The sequence below is a fragment of the Manacus vitellinus genome, unplaced genomic scaffold (genome assembly GCF_001715985.3).
Source record: "Manacus vitellinus isolate BGI_N305 unplaced genomic scaffold, ASM171598v3 scaffold_13_pilon, whole genome shotgun sequence".
Classification (NCBI taxonomy): Eukaryota; Metazoa; Chordata; class Aves; order Passeriformes; family Pipridae; genus Manacus; species Manacus vitellinus.
Genome location: NW_021938999.1, coordinates 10819952 through 10839454, shown reverse-complemented (window position 1 = coordinate 10839454; position 19503 = coordinate 10819952). Strand labels below are relative to the sequence as shown.

The 19503-nt window shown below is 39.3% G+C and overlaps 1 protein-coding gene across 9 annotated transcripts in view; it reads left to right on the top strand.

Moving 5' to 3' along the window:
* The first annotated feature begins 1482 nt into the window (after positions 1-1482).
* KMT2E (lysine methyltransferase 2E) overlaps positions 1483-19503 on the top strand; it is a 61488-nt gene continuing 43467 nt past the window's right edge. For 6 of the 9 annotated variants that reach the window (XM_018068061.2, XM_018068063.2, XM_018068062.2 and 3 more), the window contains exon 1: positions 1483-1915. The gene's annotated coding sequence lies outside the window, so the exon portion shown is untranslated. Of the gene's footprint in view, positions 1916-10481; positions 10539-14719; positions 14777-15008; positions 15130-19503 lie in introns of those variants that run through there. The other 3 variants (XM_018068057.2, XM_018068056.2, XM_018068058.2) reach the window with 3 other exon arrangements.

Sequence of the window (19503 nt, the reverse complement as noted above, 5' to 3'; positions counted from 1 at the left end):
AAACCGACAACCAAACCCACCAAGACGCCAGCCGCCATTTCGCGCAACAACAGGCAGAACCCGAGCGAGCAGCCCCAGCCAAGCGCCCTAAGGAGAGAGAGAGAGAGAGAAAGAAACAAGAGACACACGCACAGAAGAGTTAGACAGGAAAAAATACCCATAGACTCCGCCATGATCACAAGACGTTTAATCGCCCCCCCTCCTCCCTTAGACTTAATGCCCCATTACAGCCGCCTCCTCTGCGTCCAACCAGCTAGCAGATCCCTTCACCTCGGCTCCCTCCTGCCGCAGCAGCAGCTGTTTAGAGCCCCAAACTCTCTGTGCTCAAGGTGTGGGGGGACGCTAGTCTATGGCGCTGCTGCTAACTGCTTCTCCAGTCACCCGAATGTTGCGGCTCCATCGAGGCAGGGTAAGAGCTGCCAGCCCAGCTTTTATCTGGTGCCCCGAGTTTGCGCACTGAAGGAGGCTCGCTCAGCCCCTGGTGGGCGTCGAATGAAACCCCAGCCGCCGCCTCCCCTCCCTCAATCAGCCGTATCGCTGGAGGGGCTGAAGTCGGGCAGGGGAGACAGGGCGGCGTGCGGGCAGAGCGGGGACCTGGGAGGAGATATGGTGGCAGGAAGAAGGGCTTGGTATAAATGGCAGAAGCTGCATCTGCCCCGAAACGCTGAGCGAGCTCCTGTCTTTGCCAGCGCAGCTGGTCCGGATGGAAGCACGCCATTCCTGCTCCTGAGCGCCGTTCCCTAAAGGGAAAACGAGGCTCGTTCGCTGCTCGTCTCGTTCCCCGCAAAACGCGTTGTGCTGTCCCACTTGCTTTCAGGAAAGAAGCTCTCTCCCACTTGCCTTATATATGACTCCTAAACGCTTCGGGGAAGATTCTCAGCCTCGAGTGTCTTACTGAGAGATTCAGTCAAAACCTCCTGAGCGGGTCTCGGCCAAAGCTCCCGCTCTTTGCTCGCCCCCTTCTTCCCCGCCCCTCAGTAAGTTCCTCTGCGTGTGTGAGATCCGGCGGGTCTGTCCGGCTTTTCGCGCAGCTTGTGGCGAAAATGTGCTCAGTTTAAGGTTCACAAAGAACATGCATGCCGAGAGCATCGACGGTCGTGAGGAAGAAGCCGGAGGTCGGGGTGGGGGAGAGCGGCCGAGGAGGGAGTTTTGGCATTCGTTCATCGGAGGATGCAGCTCTGACTCAGACATCCTCGCTCCCGCCCGCGCTCGGCCCCACAACAGCCGCGAACGGAGCCCCCGCCCCTCCCGCGCGCGGCTGCGACCGCCGGCTGCGGCGGATCACCGCCCCCGGCGCCAGCCCCCGCTGCAGCCACCCCTCCTCCGCTGCCCTATCTTCCCTCCTAACACGGCCCCCCTGCCAGCCCCCTGCCGACTAGTTCTGGTTGCCGCCGGCCGCGCCCAACCCCCCGAGCTGTTCACCGTTGTTTGTAAAATGGACACTGGAGGGCCTCGGGCGGGAAGAGGGCTCGCTCCGGGCCCGTAAGTAAAATGGCGGCTGTTTGGCTTCGCCTTGGTAACCCTGCCCCTGTCAGGCGGGGCGGGTGAGCCCCGTGCAGGGGGAGGGAGGGGAGAGCGGACGCCATTTTCCCAGAGAGAGGCAGTGACATAGAAGGGAGCGTAGGAGGCTGGAGGGAGGGAGGCACGGGAGCAGCGGCGGCAGCAGCGGGGTTTGTACACAGGTCCCAGGGCAAGGGCGCCTCTGAGCTGGTCCCTGTAGGGTTCTGCGCACTGAGCTAGGTTTGGGGGGAGGGGGGGTCTCCTCTTTCCCTTTTCTTTCTTTTACTAGAGCCTGCTGAGGGCTGAGTCCTGTCTAGGGTAGGGATATCCGCAGTGGGGCTGTTGCATTGTTTTGGTTGGGATAGAGAAGGGGCTCAGCTGAGGGGTCCTGCTGCCTGGCCTGTGACCATTACAGGTGAGTCTTTGGTTATTATCAGCATATTCTGCTGTGGGTGCTTTGGGGGAGGGGGGGGTGGCAGAAATGGAATGAAATGCGACGGGAACGTCTCATTACCCTCGGTGCGAGTATAACTCCTTCCCACCATGAAATGCGTTTAATTTCTGTTTAAGTTGCCTTGAATTTGCTTTTCCTTTTGTGGGGGTTTGGTTAAAAAATGGCAGGCTGTCGCTATATCTTGTGAATATGGCGGGTTACTGTAACTGGAGGAGCTGAGGAGAATTTTTTGGCAGTTACGCCAGATTTATGCATTATGCTTGGAAAATGAGCCAAAAGGAGCTATTATGTGACAACATAGGCTTCCTTGGGCTGGCGGATTTCAGAACGGGTTTGTGCCTTATTGGGACTGCGTATTGAGTTTTACGAAGCTTGGGGAAGCCTATTCTTTTCCTCCATCCTGTATATTTTTGCTTTGTGGTACTAAAATGGCTCGTTATAGGCCTAATCTCTCTGCCTTCCACACCCCCGCCTCCCTGCCTCCCTCCCTGTTAATATCTCCGCTTCGAGGTGTAACCTGGACAAACGGAGAGCAGTCCCCAGGAGTTTCTGTGCCAATTTAAAAGGGGATCATTCTCCCCACCCCCTTTCCCCAGGCTGTAAGTAGTTGCACTGGTGCATCCCTTTCTTGCTTTAGTTTCTGCAGCCGGTGTTCGTGTTCCCTGGGTGGCATATTTCAGTCTCTCTCTTGAAGCGATAAGTGTTGGTGGGTTAGGCCCTATTGCTGCAGACATAGGGGAGGAAAAACAAACGGTTCACTGTGTAATACTAAATAGGGTAGAGAAACATAATATAGCCTGATTATAAAGGTCCTGTATTCCCCTATACTCGGCCATTAGGGAATGTGCGGTGTTTGAAAGCCCTGAGGTCCCCTGAAATGGTACATACTACGTGTCGTAGAAAGCAGAAGTTCAGTGCTGCATCTAGATTTAGGAATGTTTTAATCTGTTTATTTACACTACCTTAAAAGAATAATAGTGAAGCGTTTTTGTTACTCAGGGCTCAGATCGGTGAAAAGAAAGAGATATGCGTGGCTTCAGTTACAATGCATGATTAATTGATAATCATCGCTATACTTTTAAAGTTACTTTTAAAAAAATGTGGAGCAAATTTTTTAATTTCCCTCTTTTGTCCTTTAGAGATTCTAAAAATGGCGGCCTCAGGCTGATGTTGTGGTAATCTAATCAGCTCGGGTCCTCCACACCCCATGCAGTGCGTTTGTCTGCAGCATATTAGAGTCTTACTATGTTTTAATGAAAAGGCTGTTCCCTTCAAATAACGTACAAAACATCTCTTGACTTTACTACGATTTAAAAATGCTGTGTTCCAGCTGATTAATTTTATTGGTTATGTGTGTGAAAGGCAAGTGAACGAGACCACTCTGTTCGGGGAGAAGGGGGGTGGAAAGAGGCAACAGACTCAAGCAGCTCCTTCGAGGGGTGTGTATATGTTGCTGTAAGGTAATATGTATGTCAGTTTAATAATTTGGAAAAGCCCCTACGTTTGTGATAGACACTGTACATCTGTCCGTCCTGTTAACGACACAAAATCAGTAATATTTATCAACACAAGTAGTGGATTAAGATCACTAAGCTAAATTCTTTGTGGAAGCACATTTGTGAACGTCATGTTCACCTTCCAGGAAACACCTTCGCTGGACATCAGTGTAGTAATTCCATGTATTCCTAGTGTGAGGATACAAAATGAACTTAATACTTAAAGAAATAATGCATACTGGATTATAACCTGTTACTTTATTAAGAAGCGAAATTTCTTTTGCCATGTAATCTTACCATTACGTTTTTTCTTCAATTTATTTTGTGTATTGCTGTGTAAATTGTGTATGTGGTAATACACATTCAAATGTTGAGAGAAGGTGCAGTTCGTAAGCTCTAATTTTTTTCCTAAATGAAATATGAACCTTTTAGTATCACCACTATAAATATGTTTGAGTGGGGGGAAGGGAGGTCACAAGGATTTATTATGTGGTAGTTGGTGTAGTGTACTCTGATACATACTATGGAGGCTGCAACTGTATGTTTTAAAAAACAATAAAAAAAATTTTCACTTTTTTTTAATGCGTATCTTTAATCTCATCCTTAACTTAATGAGATATGAATTCCTATTCCAATATAGCTTTAGAACCTTCTGGATTTAAGCAATCAAAAGTGAGGCATTGAAATGGAAAAACTGTTTTCAATCTCTGAAAAATTTTAATTTAGATACCATTTAGAAGCACTGATGTGTGGTTTAAAGTGTACCTAAAGTTGAACAGTAAGATAATTAGACTTCCAGGGTGTTATTAATGCATGCCTTTAGTGTGTTTTGAGGCCAAAGTCTAAGGGATTTTGTTAATTCTCCAGTAATGTATGCTCATATCAGTTTTATTTATAAAGATATGATTTTTTTTTTCATAAACCATGTCTTACTCTGTGTGTTTAAAAATACATTTATAAAAGTCCAAAGAGTGTATTGGCCTTTATGGAAACCTTTTGCCTTTTTATTTCCTCTCCCTAGGTTGAAAACTCCTGTTCTTGATTTTTTTCTGGTATTATGACCTAGAGGGCTATACAGCTCTGCAGCTCTTCATGGCCTCAGTCATGTTCTCAAGCAGACATCTAATTCACAATTAGGAGAAAAGAATTTTGTACACTTTACAGAAAGTGATGGGGGAGTAATGAAATAAAACCAAAAATACTAATTTTCAAATTTTACAGCTTATTTTATAGATTGCCAAATTTTATGCACTATAAACCTCTTGGGATTTATAGAGATCTTCAGAGTTTTCCTGTGTGAGTTTTAATGAGTCAGTTTGCCTTCGTGACTCAGTTTCTCCATTTGTAGAGACAACACTACAAAACAAATTCTACTTTATTTTGTACTCCACTGATGTTTCTATGTGTATATTCATAAAGAATGACATACTCTACCTGCAAAACTAATGCAAACTTCTTGAAAGAGGGAAGGTTTGAAATCTAAATTTCATTTTTTTTCAAGACAGACTTCTGCTTGACAAACATTGTGTTACAAATGCAGTAATATGGACTAGAGTTATCAAACCATTTATGTATCGTGAAGCTTTTCATATCTGAAGGAAAAGTTTGCTTATCTTTCACTTAGCCTTTTGGGTGAGATTTTTTTACCATCTGGGAAATTCCAGAGGAGAAATAATACTGACTCTTTAGACTAAATCTGGGGAAAGTTTCTCTTAGAGTAACCTCTTTAGGTTACTTTGAGGTAATGCAGCTCCTAATTTCCTCTTGGGCAGTTTCAGCACACACCACTGTTAATATTGTGTTGGAAAGCAACAGAAATCCAGAAATCGGTGTGTCACTTAAGGCTGTCGTGGTTCTCCAGGTCTGATCTCGGTTTGATTTAAGGACAGTCTTAATTTTGCATGCATGCTAATACTAATTTTAGTAAGGACTATTTGTGGGACTGATTTAGGAGTGGTGTATGTAATTGTGAAATCTTAGTATTATTGTAACCAGATTAATGTAAGTGAAGGTTTAATGAAAGTATTTTGCTGTTGTCATGTGACATTTTGATAAAATCTGGGGGAGGGGATGTAGATGAGTGAAGATATAAAATAGAACCCGGTTTAGATTTCTGGAGTGATCCTAAAGAACTGCATCTATGTTATTGGCCTTGAGACTTCCATACAGATGAGCATTTGTGAATCTCTCAAAAGCAAATTTTGTTGGACAGTGTTTTTTGGACAGGTACAATGTTTAAATGTTTCCACTGTGCAAATAGTAGTTTTGATTTATTGTTAAGAATGAAACTTGAAACATATCTGTGGGGAAAAAAAAAGTTTTAGCAGATGTAGAATGTGGATTAAGAAAAAAACACGAACTTTTAAATTCTTCCAAAGTCTGGATTATTTAAAATAGTAATTGTAGTGGGCTTTTCAATGGTGTCAGATGGATTTTTATATGTACTTCAGTGTTCACGTTTTCTTAGTAACCAAAGAATTGTGCCCACAAAAGTTAACCTAATGTCTTTGAAGATCCAAAATTCTGCTCATGACCTTCACACTACAGAAAAAACCTTCTATAGTTGTGTTCAAAGAAAAACTGTTGTTACCTTTAAGGCATAACAAACAAATTATTTAAAAGGAACCTTTTCAAGACTTCATATACTTCCTAGGAGATACTGAGATTATTTTTATTTCCTTTTGCAGATATTAATGTATTAATGAAACAGGCAAGATTTTAAGCTCTGCTGGTGGTTAGAAAATTTTAATAATTAAGGTTATCTGTAAGCCTTTGAAGACAATTTTATTGAACAAAACGTATGTTTTTTAACATGCCTGATTTAAGTGTTTGGTTATCTTATTTTTTAAAATTAAAGCACTGGTAAGAACTATGGTAAATCACAATGTCCATTCAAGTTACCTGTTTCAAAAGTGCAAGTGAAAAATATATTGTAGTAGCACACAGATTGCATTTTGTGCCAGTGGAATGTATTGGTTTAGCATATTGTCTAGCAAGAGTGCTATCTCATTTCATGGGATAGTTCATACACTGCTGAGATGGTGATGCGGGCTTGTAAAACCGAGGTGAGACTTGGAAGGGCCCAGCAGTTTTGCAAATCAGGCAGTTGCCAAAATAGTATTGTTCCTAGTTTTAGAATTTAGTTTGAAGCTGATACTTTCAGTAGCAGAGATATTAAAATTTCATATTGCAGGCTCAGGTTAAGGAAAGTTTTTTTATTTTGTTCTCGTTTTGCAGTTGCATTTTGTGTACTTTATGGCATCATAATCTAGGTAATCATTTACTTTTATATCTTCAACGCAAAAATAAATTACCATCAAGTTCAAAGACGAGATGATAAGAGTAGATTTTAATGACATTATTGTACTTAAAAGGGAAGGTTTATAATCTGTTGTTGGTCCCCTTGTCGTAGAATGGTGTGAGTTGGAAGGGACGTTCAAAATCGTCTTGTTCCAACCCCCATACCATGGGCAGGGACACCTCTCACTAGGTCAGGTTTCTCAAAGCCCCATTCAACCTGGCCTTGAACACTTCCAGAAATGGGACATCCACAATTTTTTTGGGCAACCTGTTTGAGTGTCTCAGCACCCTCACAGTAAGGAATTTCTTCCTGACATCTCATCTAAATCTCTCATCTTTTAGTTAAAAGCTGTTCCCCGTTGTCCTATCTGTCACTGTCTACTTGTGTGAAAAGTCACTCTCCATCTTTTTTCATAAGCCTCCTTTAGGTACTGAAAGGTTTCACTGAGGTGTTCCCAGAGCCTTCTCCCGGCTGAAGAAACCCTCTTCTCTCGGCCTGTCTTAATAGGATTTATGCCTAGGCCTCTGGATCATCTTTGTGAACTCCTCTGGATCTGCTCTGACAGGTCCACATCTTTCTTGTGTTGTGGACTCCAGAGCTGAACACAGTGCTCCAGTGGAGTAGAGGGACAAAATCACCTCCCTGGACCTGCTGCCACACTGCTTTTGATGCAGCCTAGGACACTTGGCTTTCTGGGCTGCAGGTGCACATTGCTGGGTCATGTTATGCTTCTCATCAACCAACATCCCCTAAGTCTTTGTCTTTAGAACTGCACTCGATCTATTTTCTGCCTGACCTGTATTAGTATTTGAGATTGCCCTGACACTGGTGCAGCACCTTGCGCTTGGCTGTACTGAACTTCATGTGGTTCACAGAGGCCTACCTCTCAAGCGTGTCAAGGTCTCTCTGGATGACATCTCTTCATTTGTGCATGTTGACCACATGAAAGAGCTTCATGTGGTCAGCAAACTTGCTGAGAGTGCACTCAGTCCATATTGCCAACAGAGCAACGGTCCCAGTACTGATTCCTGAGGAATGCCAGAATGCCACTCGTCAATGGTCTCCACTTGGACATCGAGCTGTTGACAGCTCACAGCTCTTAAGAGTGAAACCATCCAGCCAGTTCCTTGTCCACCAAAGGGTTCATCTGTCACAGTCATGTCTCTCCAATTCAGAGGCAAGGATTTTTTCTGGGTCAGTGTTATGTATCAGTCATAGAAACTGGTGAAACAGCCGGTATTGACCAGTTGAGAATTTCACATGGTGTACAGGATGGGAGGTTTGGATCTTTTACCTTGTGCAGTTCTGAATACTAAAATTGGTCTGGTGTTCATTACTCTTTAAGTCTTCTAATTTGAGGAGGGCTAAAGATACTTTTTAACAAGCTCTTGGCTTGCCTTGAGTAGACAAAGGGACCTAACTCCTAATTAGAATGGTTATAATGGGGTTTGTTTAAAACCATATCACAAGACAGATGATATTCCTTGTCTAGACAGTTAATCCTGTTTTAACTGTTGTTTTAAAGAAACTTTTCCAATAAGGAATGTTTTTAGTTGCTTGTGCTTAAACTGAAGGTGAAGACTTAAGAATTACAACTTATTTATAGCTTTTGAGGAAGGTACAGAGAGATTACACCTCTCGTTTGGTTTCCGAACCTATAATTCTAGAACAGTGAAAGAAATGTGAATACCTTATATACAGCTGATAAACAATACAGTAGTTATTTTACTGGTTATAAGGGTACAGTTTCTCTCTCAGATGCTTTACCAAGTAATTCAGCTAATTATTTTCATTTTTTTCTCTTTTGCTTTGGGTAGGAATGCTTGATGTGAATGTGTAATATCATTATGCAGGATTTTTATGAATGACTGTGGTGTTGGTTTTTTTAATGTTCTCTACTGCCTTACTTTCCAATCACATCTGCTGTGCTGAAAGACAAATAAAAGCCAAATGCTGTATCTTTTTGTCCCCTTCTGTGTGGCAGTAGTATTGAAAATTAAAAGCTGTGCATTGATCTTCCATTGCTGGGCAGAATTTCTTTGTGCTTATTCAAAGATTATGTATTTCATATCTCTGTTACTACAATTAAAAACACATACTGAAATCTCCATTGACAACACAAAGTTATACAGTTAAAATGTATGAAATCTAAATTACTTAACCCAAATAATACAATTTTGCAAGATATTTGCAATTGGAAATAAATTGGGGTTTGTTTTCTTGAAAATAGGAAAGCTCTTTTGATCTTACCCTTCTGTATTTTTTTATCTGTCCTTGAACATGTTCTAGTTCCCCCCAGTCTGTTCTCTCACTACTACTTGCCAGTTTCCTCCCCAAATTTTTGTGAAGAACATTGAAATACTGCCAAGTTGTTATCAAAAAATACAATCCAGGTTGAACTCTGGTTAAAATAACACAAAAGAGTTTAATTCTTTCTAACTGCTAGAAAGAATTAAAAGTTTGTGTTTGAAAGAGTGTGACTTTCTGACTTGCTTGTGTTTAGATTCCTAGGCGTAAGTGTAGCAATTAGGTGAATGTCTACAAATTACTTCCACAAATAAATGTAGGAGCACTGTTGAGCTGTTCATGTAAATCAAATGCTACTGATTAAACAGGGGAACCGTTTTTTGGAATCTACTACATAAAAATATGTCAAAACAGAAACATGCTCAGCTGAAATGTCAGGCTTGAAATAATTTACTTTTTCTGTAGTAGGTAGCTGATAATTACAGCAGACTCCCACATCTTACTAAGCAACATAGACAAAACAAATTAATTAGTTTATTTTATGACATGAAGCTGGCAAAATATTTAGATTGTTGAAGGTAATACAAATACATATTTTTAGCCATGTGTTTTTCCACCCCAAAAGCCTTAGTTCTTGAGGGAATATCGGTCACTAAATGCTTCCAGTGATTGAATTACCATGAGATATACTGTTATATTTAATAAAAAATAAGTTTACTTAGCCATTACAGTTGTAGGCATGACTTATATTCTTAGAGAATATGGACTGTATATACTTGCATAAATGCATTATATATTTGTATGTTTGTCAAGAATAATAGTTTAGGGTAATAGCTGTGAATGTTTTCTTGGTCAGTAATTGGTAAGTCACATAGAGACATCTTGTATAAGTTTAATCAACAGCTTTTTATCATTTTGTGGTAGAAGGAGAAATAAACGTTTGGAGTAAAATAGCTAACACAAAGAATGACTTAAAACTGAGGTCTTTTTACTGGGAAACTACGTGTTTTCTTCTGAATTTTTCTTTAAAGGAATTTTACATTTCTCAGTGATATACTATAGCATGCTAACGTTAGGTAGCTAATACATACTTTTCATAGCTATAAGCAATATTGCTACCAAAAAGTATTTTTTTTTCTTTTACTCTTCTCATGTGTGGTACTTGTTTTGTATTTTGCAATTCCTTGACTCTCCAGCTCAAATAACTGATGATTTTTGAGTGGAAAGGCCTTTTTGTGTGTGATTTATTTTACAAGGTACTGCAGGTCTTTACTAAACTTAAATTACCTGCCAACTGCTTGATGTCTTTTCAGTCTTGGGCATTGAACTCTGTAAATACAACGTTTAAAATCTCTAAGCATGGTATTGGTCTGTATATCTCTGATTACTGCTTGACTTCTGTTCAATAAACTAATCCTTACTCTTTCTCTAACTGCTTTTACCTTTATTTCCTTTCTGTCACTCATTCTTTTTCTCTTCCTAGTCCCATATTTTGTCTAACTTCCACTGAGAGAAGAAAAGGAGTGAAGAGAGAGAAGAGGTAAGGGCAAGTCTTCTGTGTTTTAAGGGACTGGCATAAATATTTGAGGAAGAGATACCACTTTCCATCACTGGAATGCACAAGAGCAGCACTGCTGGACCGGATAGAAGACAGAAAGTAGCCTACCTGCAGGGGAAACCAGCTTTTCTGTATGGCAGAAACTTGGCTAAACTGGCAGACTGAGTCTAGGTTTATACTTGAAAGGGTGGCTCGCTCTTCACAGACTGGAGTCTGTGTAATGCATGACCTGGGTACTGAAGAATTGGTACTCAGGGCTTTTATGTGTAAATCTTGGGTACCATGGAGGAGGCAGGGGGTTTTGTGTCTTTGTTCTAGATCCCAAACTCAGGACCAATTCATGAAGTTTGGCTGTCACTCCAAATGTGACAGAGGTCTTTGAATTTAAGGTCCTGCATTTGCCTCATGATGTCTCATAAGTAGGCCAAAACAAGTTGCCCAGAGAAGTTGTGGATGCCTCATCCCAGGAAGTGTTGAAGGCTGGGTTGGATGGGGCCCTGAGCAACCTGATGTGGAAGGTGTCCCTGCCCATGGCAGTGAGGTTGGAACTGGATGATCTTTCAAATCCGTCCTAACCCAAGCTGTTCCGAGATTCTGTGCTAATGAACTCGTTAATTCACTGTGCTTGCTCTTACTCTGTATTGGCACTGTTTCAAAAGCAAAGTTGGAGGAGGAGTCCTACCTTCTAGTTAGTTGTAGTAGCAATGTTTCTTAAACAGGCTGGTCTGATGATCACTAGGTCTGTGTCAGTACAACCAGTAATGTAATAAAACAGAAATTTGATAGGGTTAGGAACTTAGTACCATGGAGCAGCCTGAAGCTTAATGAAAATCCAAAAGAGGATGGGAGCAGCTATGAGCAGTGTCCTGGGAGAAGCTGGGAGAGGAAGCCTGATGATTTTACCCGTTATCTGTCATGTGTGTAATTTCAACCAGCACATAGCCGGTATTTTTTTGGGTTTTTTGGCTGTCTGACACGGCACTTGATAAGGAAGTTAGATGGATGTGTGATTGCTGACTGTGTAGGTTGCTGTGAGAGCGTGAGAGGTTATTGAGGGCCTTGTGAGTGAGGCTGGAAGCAGTTAATATTGTGATGAGGAAGATGAGGAGGAAGATAACTGCTGTGAGAGGTATAGAGAGAATATTAGGTCAGTGGGAATGTTTGGGCACAAACTACAAAATACATAGGAAACCAGATTTCTTTTAGAACAAGTTGTTTCTTCTGTATGATTTGCAGGAGTTGGTCATTAATAGATCCTAATTTATATATTTGAGTGTCCTTATTGTGTCTTATTTTCCCTACTCCCCTTTCTTTTTTGTCTCGGCACGAATTAGAAGTAAACTGCTAGTTTACCTGTTACCATAGAAAGCAGCAAACAATAGCAAAGGTCTGAATTTGGACTCAGAGTTGTTTTTAAGCCTGCATAGTTCATACTGCAGCTGCAGTGGTGTAACATTTGGAAGTTGGATATCCATCCTGATCTCTTAACAAAATCTGTACAGTTGTGGAGCATGTCAGGGGAAACAGAGAAAACTTCCTGTGGGTAAGATTAGTCATTTATTCATGTTTTCTGCTTCTAGGTCTGATTAAAGATGTCACCTCCTTAGAAACGGACAGCAATGAATACATATTGGTTACTTTGATAGGTGTATTTATGCTATCTATATGTATACTGCATATTTTTTCCAGATTTGTGTGCTTCTGTGTGGATATATATACACATACACACACATGTAGTTCACTATTTGAAGGATATTTAGAGTATGCCATTAAAATGTCAGTTTCTGTCACTGTTTTTGCAAATAACCCAACTACTGTATAGACATGAATGCTCAGAGCAGTATAGAAAGCAGCAACTTAGCAAAACATACAGTTTTATTTAGTAAAATCTTAATGTCTTACTCTCTTTTCCGTCCCTCAATTAAAAATAAAAAGTTTAAATAGAAAACGAAAAAGGAACTAAACAAACAAACAAAAAAACATAGGCAGGAAAGCCAAGTAGGAAAGCTCAGTTTGTTGGCTCTGTGACAGTTCAGGACAGTACTTTTCACACTGTGTGTGTGGACTGTGACAAACTGTTGGTATGTGCATTTTTACTTAAATTTCTTCTGTATAGGTTGTTAGGGCATAGATGTATTGACTTCCCTTACATCTGTTCCTGTGGATTTCTTGTGGGCAGGAGTGGTTCTCAGGCCCACAGGTTAAAATTGTTGGCCTGTAAATCTGAAGGAAAGCATGACAACAATTGCTCTTGCTCATGATTGCAAAACACGTGTACATGTATGATGTAACCAGAGGGAGGGAGGAGGAGAATGTTTATGCTGCATTCTCAGTAAATGCACCTTACACATAGAAGATGCATGCTGTGGTAATAAAACACAAGAAAACAGAACACTACCTTTTGGTCATCTGTCTTTATTACCTGAGATGACTTGTATTAGCAAGTAAAGCTAAGATCTGCAGAAATCAGCAGAGGTCTGAAAGCAGTAATATTCTTTTGGAACTCTTTGCACCTTGCCTGAAAGACCTTGTTGAGATGGGAAATTAATTTCAGAGTGATCCTTTGTAACTCTAGAGCCAGCCTGGACTCATAGTACCATGAATTTTCTACTGGGAGCAAATGGAAGTTCAGAGTTTTGGTTTGGGCTTAGTGCTGTAGGTTGCTTTTACATTCCAACTGACTTGAAGTTACAACCAGATTAGCATTCTGTGCTGGTTGAACTGGAGGGTCTTGCTTGTCTCCAGACTGTCATGCAGATAATTGGTGTTTTAACTCTGATTTATTTTTATCTGTAAGTCTACCCCTTCCTCTTCTTCCTTGGTCAGTGCTCAAGTGGAAAATTGACTGTACGAGTCTGCTTGGTTGTTTCAAGTTAATTCCCTTAAGATTTGTGCATATCCTGTGAAAATGAGCCTTTATGTACACTCTGTGTATTCTGATAATGCTGCTCCAGGAAATGGTTACTGATTTCTTGCCTGGATTGTAAGGCTGTGAGGCAAGGGATTTGCCAGTACTCTCAGTTAAGGTAAGAAAGTCTCTTCTGTACTTGTGCTCAGGGGAAATAAGCACTGCTTAAACATGAGGTGCACTGCCCATTGCTGCATAAGTTGGGAACTGCATAAGGCTGTAACTTTTTAGGTGGTCAGATAATTCTCAGACATTTTAGTTGCTCAGTTTACTACATATGGGCAAATTATCACTTTTACCTTTTATGTATTTTTAATATATATTTAAAGTAATATCATTTGGTTTAAGGGAAAGATAGTTGTTATACATAGATAGGTTAGAAGGTTTTGATTGATTTTTTTCAGCTCTAGTTATGTGTATTTTTTACATGGACTCTGAAAATACAGAGTAGATGAAGTATAGAGATGGTATTTTGGTTAGTATATTAATATTTCTGTAGTGACGTTAGTTAAGGATTTTGAGGTAACGTTACATACAGCAGCATAAAATCTAAATAATAATTTACGTCAAACCAGCACTGTTTCCTCTCATTAAATAGCCTAATTATAGGCTAATTATAATTAGATTTTTGTCCTTAAAATTCTGTGTTTAGGGAGGTCGTGGTAATTCTCTTTGCAGAGACGTTCTGTGATGAAATCTCCCAAGTCGTGAAACATCTAAACTATCAAAAAACTATTTTTTTTAATCTTGTAATTGTTGATGGGTGGTGACTAATGGATGGATTACAGAAAAAAATTCTTTGAGAACTTCAGATGTATATTGAAGTCATAAAAACAGTAATAAAAGACTCAGTATTTTTGTAATGCCTAGTGATGTGAAACTTGAAGGGATTTAACAATCAAATTAGTGTAGTCTTCTGTGTATGTGAGAAAACACTTAGATTTGAGGTAGGATGTAATTTAATCATAAGCTGAGTTCATGATTTCACTGATGTCCCTTTATAAATTAGAAAACAAATGTTTTATTGCACTTTGGCTTGAATTCTGTTTCTAATTTCTGTAGTGAATGTATTTTCAGTAACTTTTATATGCTCTTTGCTTTTCGTATTTGTCACATGACAAATCTGAAAATTGATTAATGGCAAATGAAAAACAAGCAACAGTGACACCATCTGTGTAAAAAGCTGTCAGATGTATGAAGAAGAATAGTAAAACCACCTTTCATTAAATGTCTTTCCCTTCTTTGTTTTTTGTAGTGTTAGACATAATTGTGGATTAAAAACCCCCGCTGTATTGTAACAAAAAATATTATTGTAAGTATTATAAATAATATTATCTTGATATATTAATGTTTTTTCAGGAATTTTTTTTTTCATTAAGGCAAACAAGTTGTTACTGGTGGTGCCACTACCTCTTACCTTTGATTTTTATGAAAAGTTTTGTGTCTGTGCACCTAGATGAGAGCTTTAGTATTCTTAGACATACAGTACGGGTTCTAGGAGGCTTCTTAGTCCTATTTCCTTTCTTCTCCCTTCTTAAAAAAGGTTAAATGTCTTGCAGAGGTGAGCTACCAGTGTAGCAAATGACTGTACCTTTCACAGTACAGCAAGTACTGCTTGGTTTCTTCTGGCTTGAAAAATATGCTTCATGATTAGTAAAAATAAAGGTAAGTTAGAGTTCTCTGATTAGATTTTATATTGTTACATTCTGTTTCAGTGTGAGGACTGGGAACTCAGTTTCTAAATCTATAAAAGAAAATACAAGTGAAAGTAGGTAAATGCTGAAAAAAATATTTTTTCTGCCTTCTTGGGGGTAAAAATTGAAAAGAAACAAAAAGAAAGTTAATGTAAAATGCATTGGAAGAATTTGTCTGGACTCTTGACACTTAAAGGATGATTGATAGCTGGGATTATGAAACCTTGTTGGAGTCATCTGGACAGTTTGGCTACACTTCCAAGTTCTTATTTTTCAAGTATGCTTTCTGTCTAGGTGATCTGTCATCTGCTTGTTTCCTGAGTCTGTTGTATATAGAGTTTGATGGTCCTACAAGAAGAAAGTAGGAGGAGAAAGATAATGCTGATAAGCAGGCCTGGAGTTCCCTCTGCCAGCATCTGAGCAGGGCAAGTGGGTTTCATTTTGAATGTTTGGATCCTGTATTGATCAGGTTCAAAACTACTGATGTAGCTTCAGGTGATTAGAATTTACCTTCTGATTCAGGAGCTGAATTTGGGTTTTTTCCTCCTCTGTGTACCAGTGAAAAGGTTTTCTCTTGTGATGTGACACAGTTGATCTTAGAAGGACGTGGCAGAAAAGAATCATGTGGTCTTTGTTAGACCACAGATTAATGTTGTGTAAGTGGAATACCTCAGGGATAATATGTAAGTTATTTTCTGTTGTTTAATGCATAAATTATGTTCTCTGTACAAAGCCACAGAGATGAACATTTTGGAATTTATTGTGTTTCTCTGTTGTGAGAGCACAATTAATTTTTAAAAAAGAGTTCTCGTGTCATAAAATGGATCATGAGAAGTATGGTGAGGCTTCACATATTTTAGACTTGATACAGCTGTTAAGTCAAGAAGCCCCTTAGTATTCTCTAGAGAGAAAATGTGCCATGGAAAGTGTAAACCAATGTGAATGAATGGTGAAGTGTGGTGGGTTTCAGGCGGGAGGTTGATCTTGCACAAAATAAATGGTTTAACCACACTAAACAGAAAGCTTTTTAGGTTTTGAGATGAAAATGGTACTATTAGGGCAAGATAAACTTTTACTGCAATTAAATAAAAGCAAAATTAATTTGAATAGGGAATATTTTTTTCATATAGGTAGGGTGATAATGAGAAAATCTGGTCAATCTAAGAAATTGCCAAAATTCTTTCAAAGCTTAGAGTGTATTATCACTAAAAGAATAGAGTGGACTAGAACAAAATTGGAGGACCTCTACTCTTGTTAATTAGGGTACAGTAGATAAGTTACTTTGCCCAGAAAGAGCTGATCAGTGAACTTTGGCCCAGCAGTTTTTGTGTTGTGGTTTGTAGCTGTATGACCCTAAAATTAACTGGACAAACTAGTGTGGCGTTCCTAACATTCATATTCATGTACTGTTGAAGAAAGACTTTTTTTACAGTAAATTGTGTATAAACTGCTTGGATTGTAGGAAGACTTCTTTTGTAGCACCCTTCTTTCTACTCCTGGTCAATTATTTAAATGGATGCACCTATGAAAACAGTTTCTTAAAGGCCATGGATGGCAGATTGTCAGAGTTCTGAAAGAATAACTACTTGAAATAGATGGATACTTGCAGAAATTGGAAAGTACCAAATTATGACAGCAGATAGTATTTTATGACTCATCTAAAATATCAAGCTTCAAAGGATAAACAGTCACTTTTAAGATAGATAAAGTTCCCCAGTGGTTGTGTTATTTTCTTTCTGAAGTTATAAAAATACTGGGAATATTTTAGTATGTCATGACAATGCTTCTGGTTCTGACTTGACTGATAATAATTGCTTTCCATCGTCCTCAATTTGATATCACTGTGGTGTTCATAAATGGATGGCCTATATATAAGGTCACAGTTCTGTGTAATAAGTGGGTGTAGTGTAATTAATTTATCCTAGATCCCCCCCACCCCCATTAGAGGCATTTGTTGGGGATGGCTACTCACAAATAATGAGCAATATTCATTTGAATTAACTTGGCTCTGTAGGTGTTGCGAGCAGGTGACTGCCTCTGTTCTTCCAGACTTAACTGTAGGCAAAGAAGAAGCATTAGAGGGTTTTGTGTGTGTGATGAAGGGTGGTAAAAAATAATGAAGTAATATTACCATCATGTTCTACTTCCTTTTAGATGAAACAAAAATAAATCAAAATAAATTTTGATTCCTCAATTTTCTGCTTTTATTCCACTTAGGTCAGGCTATTAGAATTTTTGAGTGAATTCTGACAAAGGTCAGAATAGCCTACCATAGGGTAAAAAGTTAGTCTTGGCTGTGTTCCCCTTCTTTTTTGTTTTTTTTTTACCAGAATGGTGATGTATTTGCTTTGTCAGAGATTGTCATTAATTGGGCCATGCATTAGCAATTAATTCCCAATCTATACATTGCTCTAAAAAATATGCATAGCTCTTCTTTTTCTATATTAGTTCTAAGAAAGATGTCAAATTTCATTTGATTCTCAGATTTGGTAACCAGATCTCTTCTTTCTGCATTGACAGTGGAGGTCACTTTTATATAATGATTGGGTAACTTCAGTTGTTTTTAGGTAAGTTTGGAGATGTCATAGCCCATGAGACAGCTCTCTGAGCATGTTCTTTCTTCCATCAGTCTCCTGGGCATTTTTGCCTACATTAATTTTCAGTTGTTACTCTACCTGGCCAGAAGTGTCTAAAGAAAATGCTACTAAAAAAATGACACCACCACAAAGAGCAGTTTTAAGTGCAAGAAACATCTTAAGCACTGATGTCCAATATGTCTTTTGGACCTACTTTGAAACACTAAAACTGGGTTTTTTTGGAATTACCTGATAAGAGGTATAAAATAAAAACTGCATTATGCTAATGCTTTGTTAGCATAGGTCACTCTGCAGGTAGTAATGGAACAGCCCTTAACCGTGGGATAGCTGATTTACCTGGACTTAAAAAATGGTGTGGTTTCCTTTCAGTTATTGGGTATATTTTTTACTCTTTTTAGAAGAAGAGAAGTAAATGGTAAGTTGATGTTTCCTGTAGGTTGTAGATACAGCTGTTCAGAGTCCCACCCTACAGGTAGAGGAACCTATATGGTGGCAGAATGAGTGCTCATGTAAACTACTGGGAGGGGCTTGGGGTTTTTTCATGCCTACTATGAAAAATACTCAGTTACCTGCTTTTGGTTTAATGGAGGTTTTTTTCTGCTTATTCTTGAAAATAGTATGGTTTTTCTTAATTTTATGCATAGCTAGTGATACAGTTTGTTATTTGTGGTATTTAGTAAGAAAATGCTCAGTGTTTAAATTAGGAAAGCAAAATACTCCTATGGTTGGTTGGCCTGACTGCTTTCCAGTTCGTTGTGTTTGGTGTCTCATGGAATAGGACCAAAACACAACTTTTTCTGTCTAGAAGGAGAGCGAACTGTAGGTTTAGGCACTTTAGACATCTCTGCATGTTCTTATGTTAATTGACAAACTTCAGTAGGGTTACAGAATTTAGGAGGTAAAATGAAGACTTGCTGCCATCTCCTACTTTAGAGATGCCTTGTACGTGCCACTTCATCACCCTGAAGAAATCAAGTGTAATTCCACAATGCTTGTCTGAAGTCCATTTTACACTGGAGGCTTGTTAGTTTTTTTTCTTGGCAATCTAGTGTTTGGCAAGGATAAGCATGTTAAAATATGTTGATCTCAAAACTATTAGGCTTTTGTAGACTTTGTGGTATGAGAGGAGTGTATTTAGTAGGCACTGTATGTGTCTCATTGCAAGTGAATGGTTTGTGTTCTTGGAATTTTGACATCTTGGAAGGAGTTTGCATTTGCTCCTTATGTAAGTACTGAAGTTATTGGGCTATTTTACTTCAATTACCTAGTAACTTGTGGAAAACCTTGTCTGTATTAGTGTGTAAAAGTGCATTAGTTTACTAATCTGTGAGTAGCTGAGGTGCTGTTTACATCTCCTGTACTTGGCTGGGTGTTCTGCCCTGTGCAGTAAGAGAAGTGGGAGAATGGTAGTAGCTGGCAATCATTGTGCTCATGCATGTCAAGCAGATTGTAGCTTTGCTCTACAATTAGAAACTGCTACTGATTCTTTTTATTTTACTACTTAAAAAATAACTTCTAAAAGTGACACCAAAGGTGTGACATCTTTTAGTGGCAATCTATTAAAATAAGATGGAAAATTTTTCATTATTGTGAATCATTAGAATGATTTTGCTTTAAAAAATACTGAATGGAAGCTAAGACATTGAGTAGTTTGGTTTCTTTTAAAGTACAAAATAAAAGTGAACAATCCTAAGATGTGCTTGAAAAATTCTGTAACCAGGTTTTTGTTGAAAGGTATATAGCAACTG